Source organism: Haemaphysalis longicornis, unplaced genomic scaffold, assembly GCF_048455015.1.
Source record: "Haemaphysalis longicornis isolate Haplotype H1 unplaced genomic scaffold, Haemaphysalis longicornis Haplotype H1 scaffold_11, whole genome shotgun sequence".
Lineage (NCBI taxonomy): Eukaryota > Metazoa > Arthropoda > Arachnida > Ixodida > Ixodidae > Haemaphysalis > Haemaphysalis longicornis.
Window position 1 is genome coordinate 57,976,101 of NW_027526214.1, and position 6,248 is coordinate 57,982,348.

At 49.2% G+C, this 6,248-nt stretch overlaps 1 pseudogene; it reads left to right on the forward strand.

Annotated features, from left to right (window-relative positions):
- Positions 1–240: 240 nt before the first annotated feature.
- LOC144160654 (uncharacterized) lies at positions 241–5,288 on the forward strand (annotated as a pseudogene).
- Positions 5,289–6,248: the final 960 nt, after the last annotated feature.

Below are 6,248 nucleotides of genomic sequence, written 5' to 3' on the forward strand. Positions count from 1 at the left end.
TAGACAGTTGTGGGAAGTGAACTCCCTTGTTCCCTGTGCATATACGGCCACAAGGCTCACCATCACGAACTCAGTTGGTCATCTGCACTACCCTCTTTTGAATGCAGAGTGGGCATTTATTATTGGTGGCAACTTCAATGGCGTGAAAAAAATGACAGAACGGGTGGCTCCACTGGCAGCGGGGCCCCGTCCCGAATTTTAGTCAGTCGTTCGTGACTCTGACGTTGCCGACGCGGCCCCATGGAGTAAGTGGGCGACCCCATCATAAAGCAGATGGAATGATGCGTTTCCAGAACTGCTGGATCAGTTTTCTATCTGGGGAGACTTACCCGAGTGCAAGACGACACCATGTCACCCGTCCCACTGTCGGACCACGGCGTAGTCCCATGTAAAATTAGCTGCAATGTAAATAAAAAACAAGGCAAACAAAACCCCGTTGTAGAACGAATGCATCGATCATGGAGAACCAAGAATTTGTAGAACACGTGCGGGACGAAATACATTGTTTGGGATTTCGCACGATATGGTCGACGGAGTGGGAATCATTCAAAGCCAAAACCACCTGACCTCAAAGCTTTGAGATCACATCAAGACGGATGAATAGTGGCCTAGGGAATTTTGTAAAGACATCCAGAAAACGAAGAATAAACTGCTCAATGAATTGGAACATCTCTGCTCGGTATCCGTGGTCCGCACCACGGAGTAGCAGTTAAAGGGCATGCACATCGCTCTAATATGTTTCGCACACTTGAAAGGGAGAATGATAACCGGAGAAAACATCAACAAGCTCAACCATCTTGGGCAGCTCGCACGGGCACAACGGGATATTAGCAAGTGTTTAAAGGACTAAAAAATTTTGCGTTTCTGCAGCCCTCCTTTAAAACAGGGCGATTTGCCGTGAAAGCCAGCTGAACTTCCCAAGCGTTGTATTAACACACAAGGGCCCAACGCCAAGGCGGGGAGTCGCTTGTACCTATTTTACCGGTAGGTTCCAGGCACCACCAAGGCACACGAATGCACATGGTGCCTTCCAGAGCCATGGTGGATGCTGAACGTGTAACCGCGTGTGGCAGGACATGCCGCCAGACTTTTTCACCTCCGCCAATGGAGCAGCGCGGCATGGTGGCCGGAAGCACCGCTAGATGGTCAATAGTCACGGGCACTCACAATGGTAAAGTTCTCTTCAAAGCGTGAATTCCTCTTTCAAGGGTACCAAATAAAAAAATCGGTGGGCACACGGGGGTAAGCGGATTCAAACCCGGTACATTCCGCTTACAAAGTGAAACCGAGATGTCACTGCCGTGATAACGAGCACAAGCTGTGTCTCCGACGTGAGTGGGACGTCACTCGCCCAGCCTAGATGAGCCCTTCGTCATCAGCAATAAAGCGTTGTTCCACACCGGCGCTCAGCTGGTTCAGATTGTGCAGCAGAAAACTTCTAGCATGACGATACCGCTTGCGTTGCCGACAACGCCTGCACTGCCAACAACGCTCCTGCCTCCTCCTAGGCCCCTTGGCACATCGCGAGATGTTTTGGCTTGGGTGGAAGACCTAGAAAAGTGAGTTTGAACTGCTTTCCACGGCTACTCAACTGAACAAGCAACTGAAATAAGTGCAAGCGGCGACGCTTTTATGACCATTGAGCTAAAGGCGCCATTAAACCCCAACTTCATCATCATAAGCTTGAAAAGCGTGCGCTTCAGTAAAGTGTGAGCCAAGAGAGGACACAACCGATGTAAACCTCATATTTCAAAAATTTCAAGACTTATACATGCGCGCGTAGAACCTCACTTACCATGTGTTTTTCTTTGGCTCCCGACACGAAAACGAAAACGAAATTTCAATGACTGGCTTGTGAAATGGCGAACGCTAGCAAAACACTACGACTTTGGAGACAGGAGAGCGCATGCTTCGTAGTCGCATCATACTCGGTATTAGAGACTCGTGCAAAAGAAGCTAATTCGGAAAACTCGTCTTACCAACCAGTAGTCGAAGTCTGTCGCTTCCAAGAGCAAGGCGAGGAGCAGTTCGCGCACATGCGTGCACCGTTGAAAGCGGTGAAACTGCAGCCATAAATGCTTTTGGCAGAGTGACAAAGCCATGTAGCAAATACGGCTGTAAAGTTCACCACAGCAGCCGCTGCCCAGCGAAAGGAAAGCCTGCAAGAAATTCGGAGGATGGAACCATTTTGCACAAGCATGCGCGCAGTCATCCTTCTTGCACAGCGAAATTCAAAGCGCAGTGAAATAAGAGCTGCGGGTTTACGAAATCCCAAAATTTTCGTGGACGCTCTAACAGTGAGCGGAATCGCTAGTAACCAGTGCACCGGGATAGTTTGCATTGAAGGCCGTCGGACGGTCTGCAAGCTTGATACAGGAGAAAACTGTCGTGTGATTTCAGAGCAAGACGTTTTGTCGCTTCTGATAAAGACTTGCCAAACCTGCCGAGCCAGGTTAACGAGTTTGGTCGGCCACAAAAAGCCTGCGCAGTTTAACGTAAAGTTATTGCTATCCTCGAACGATAAACAGCACGATGAAACCTTCTTCGTCACTAAGCAAAACGTGCCGCTGGCACTCAGCGGAGGAACATCAGAAAGCGTTGGCTTAAGGTATCGCATATATAGCGTCGAGACCCAGCAGCTCTACCCGTTGGCGCAGCCCTTCGCCGATGTTTTCACGGGATTGAAACAGCTGAAAATTTTGAATACAAAATGAAGCTCAAGCCGGGCGCCGTTGCTGTTGTTGTGCCAGCCAGTAGGGTTGCGGTCGCCAATGAAGACAAAGTAAACCCGGACTTCAACGCATAGAGGAGCAAAACGGCATAACCAAGGTTACCGAACCAACTCAATGGTCAGGTAAAAAAAACAAGAATTTTTCTCTACCAAACGGAGCTTAACAAGCTTATGCTGCGTGAACACTACCCTATGCCCGACGTGAACACTACCCTATGAGCGCACATTAGGGGCGCTATCGGTTGCTCCGCGTGCCTTTTGGAAGTCCTTCTGCCCCGGAAATATTTCAAGCAGCCATGCGTCGCCTCTTGGAGGGCCTGTCTGGAGTAGCTGTTGTAATGCACGACATAGTAGTCTGGGGCACAACGAAGGAAGAGCATGACAACTTGACCAAAGTGCTGGCACGTTACCGTGAGCACAACCTCCCTCTGAACTAGCAGAAATGTCTTTTTGCTGGCGCAAGTTCTGTACATGAAAATGTTTTCACCACGCAAGGACTGAGCCTGGATCCCGATCGCGTCCAAGACATTTAGGACATGCCAGCGCCGAGTAAAAAGAAGGAATTTAAAGTGTTCCTCTAACGATGAATTACGTGCAGCGCTTCATTCCACGAATGCTGTGCTAAGCGAACCACTTACAACTCTGCTCCGCAAAGATATTGCCTCGGTCTGGACGGAAAAACAGCAAAGCAGCTTCAATGAGCTGTGCCAAGCCTTATTAATCGCCCCTTTTTCTGCTTACTTTGATCCGAAAAAGACAGTCACCCTCTCTGTTGACACCAGCCACATGGGCGTTGGCGCCGTTCATATACAATACGGCCGCCCTATCGCTTTCTCGTCTAGATCGCTCCGAACTACCCAAACAACATAATGAAGTTTTGTCTCTCTGTCCCTCCCTCTCTCTCTCTAATCGCTGAGTGATGGCCAGACGCGGTACGCGCAGATTGGAAACTAAGCTCTAGCGGTTGCGCATGGCTGCGAAAATTTCACGATTATATCCTTGGCCAGTCAGATGTTACGGTGGAAACTGACCATCGTCTATTGGTGCCAATTTTCAGTGCGCCACTTTACCAGTGCCCAATTAGACTACAACGATTGCGACTGCCATTGCCGCGATACGCCATCAATCTTCGGTACCGCCAGGAAAAGAGCTGTTTTTGGCTAACGCGCTCTCTAGATTTCCAAGCAGCGCCTTATTGAGGGAAGAAACCGCACGTTTCAATGTTAACACCTTTGTCCTCGTTCCATCTTCCTAGCGTCGCCTCGAAGAGCTCCGTGCAGCAACTGCCAACGATCCTGCTCTTTCTACCGGCCGATCGTACGCCGAGACTGACTGGCTGGAAAACAAAGAGGACGTCCCAGCAAGTGGCAGACCATATTGGGCGTATGGAGACGAGATGCATATACAAGATGGCCTCGTCTTTCGCAGCAACAAGGTGACCGTACCAAGCACAAAGAGAGCTCAAATGGTTCACCTTCGTCATTTGGCCTAGTCAGGGGCAGAAACGATGAAAATTCGTTCTAGGAGTGTCGTGTTTACCATCCATTTCGAGCGACATTGAAAAGGTTGCATCATCATGCAAAGTTTGCCAGGCTCACCAAAAGCAAAATACGAAAATGCCTCTACTGCCTCATGATGTCCCAGTCTGCAATGGAAAATAGTTGGCATGGACTGATTCCACCACGGTGGTAAAGAGTTTGCCATCATTTTACACTTCTACGCCTTTTATTTTGAAATACTGGAGTTTGGATACACAACTTCTCGGTAGATATAGGAGTGGTGCGCGAAATTTTTCTCTCTCATTGGCTTACAAGTGAACATCTGTAGTGCAACGGGCCCCGTTTTAGTAGGCACAAGTTTTATAAATGTCTCCATGAACTAGGAATCACCCACGTGACGTCAAACGCTTATCACCCGCGCAAATGGCATGGCCGATGGGGCAGTGCAAGAATGGAAAATGGTGCTGAAGAATTGTTTCTATAATAGCCGAGACTTCTCTTTACCTCTCCCTCAGTAGCGCAATACTCCAAGTGATGCTATTTCGAAGTCAACTGTGCAGATGCTGATGGCTCGACAGATGAGAAGACGACTACTGGTTCCCTCCTACAACCTGAAGCCATCACCATGGCCTAGCACGAAGGTGCACTCCGGTCTCCAGGAGATTTGCCACAAGCAGGGGGTCTACTAGAACCGAGGAGCTGGGGACCTGCGCAACCTCTCACCCGGTCAGTGGGCCTCGGTTTACGACAGGCACACACGGACGTGGTCCCCGGTGATTGTGCTAGGATCAGCGGGAGCTCCCCGCTCCGTATTGGTGAAAACTTAAGATGGCCGATAAATGCGACGCATACGGGAACATCTCCAGAAGTTTCCAGAGCTACCGTGCCACAACAACCACAACACCTTCCTCAGGCTTGCCAGTTCCGGTCCCGTTCGCGAGCCGCTACTACCACGAAGAAGCACTCAGGAACGTCGCGAGCATCGTCGGTACCCCCTGCTAGAGCGACCTTGATTGCATCAAGGAAAGGAAGATGTAACCGAGTTGTCACTGCCCTGATAACGAGCACAAGCATTTACTCCTACGTGAGCATGACGTCCCTCGCCCAGCCTGCATAAACTCGTCGTTATTGGCAATAAAGCAATGCTCGACCCCTGCAGTGAGCTCGTTCAGAAAAAGTTAGTGGTGTAGCTCCGAGCCACCGCTACAGTTTATATGTCTCCTTGTGTTTGCAGCCGCCCCTTACCATAGTGGTGGTTTCCCGTGCATACCGCGTGAACTTACCAAGCGTTGTGGCCCCACATCAGTAATTCCAGCATTTTCAACCTACCAACCGGAATGGGCCCGGTTTCCGAGGAAGTTCTTAGCGATTTACCAAAGATATTGGAGGATAAGACCCATTGGACCACAAATGTTTATCGACATCTCTCTGACAACCGGGGTCCCATTTTTCGTCATCTCTCGGATATCCTAAGAAAGCCGGCGAAAGTAGTGCGGACGTCCGTGGGATGGCCCAGTGCAAAGGAATTGATCATCGTACTAACGTCCGACAGACACCCGAGCCGGGCCTTCAGACATCTTGCGGCCGTTCAAGATCGACAGAAATGTACCCGGGACTTACAGGGGGTAATAAAATACGGATTTTGGACGTCCGTCATAAGTTTTGTTCTAGTGCTAATTTTTGTGTTATCAAAGAGTACCTGTATGGCTGTAAACCTCCTTGCTTTCTTTATAACATGCTTTGATGTATTCTGGCGCTAAGAATTTTTGATTCAAAGGCCCCCTCTGTATCTTGATTTGGAACAACCATAATTATAAATGCTTGCACCACGCAATGTGTGGGCAAACCACTCTTAGCCCTATCCCTACTTCGCGTGGCAGAATGCGAGCAGTGATGTTTACGATAGCATATTGCAGTGGAAAGTTACAACCGTACTATTGTCACCACTTTGCAAAAAGGACCATTTTTACACGTGAGCTGTTGCTCGAAAATAAATATCAGTGAGTTGTAGTAGGCAG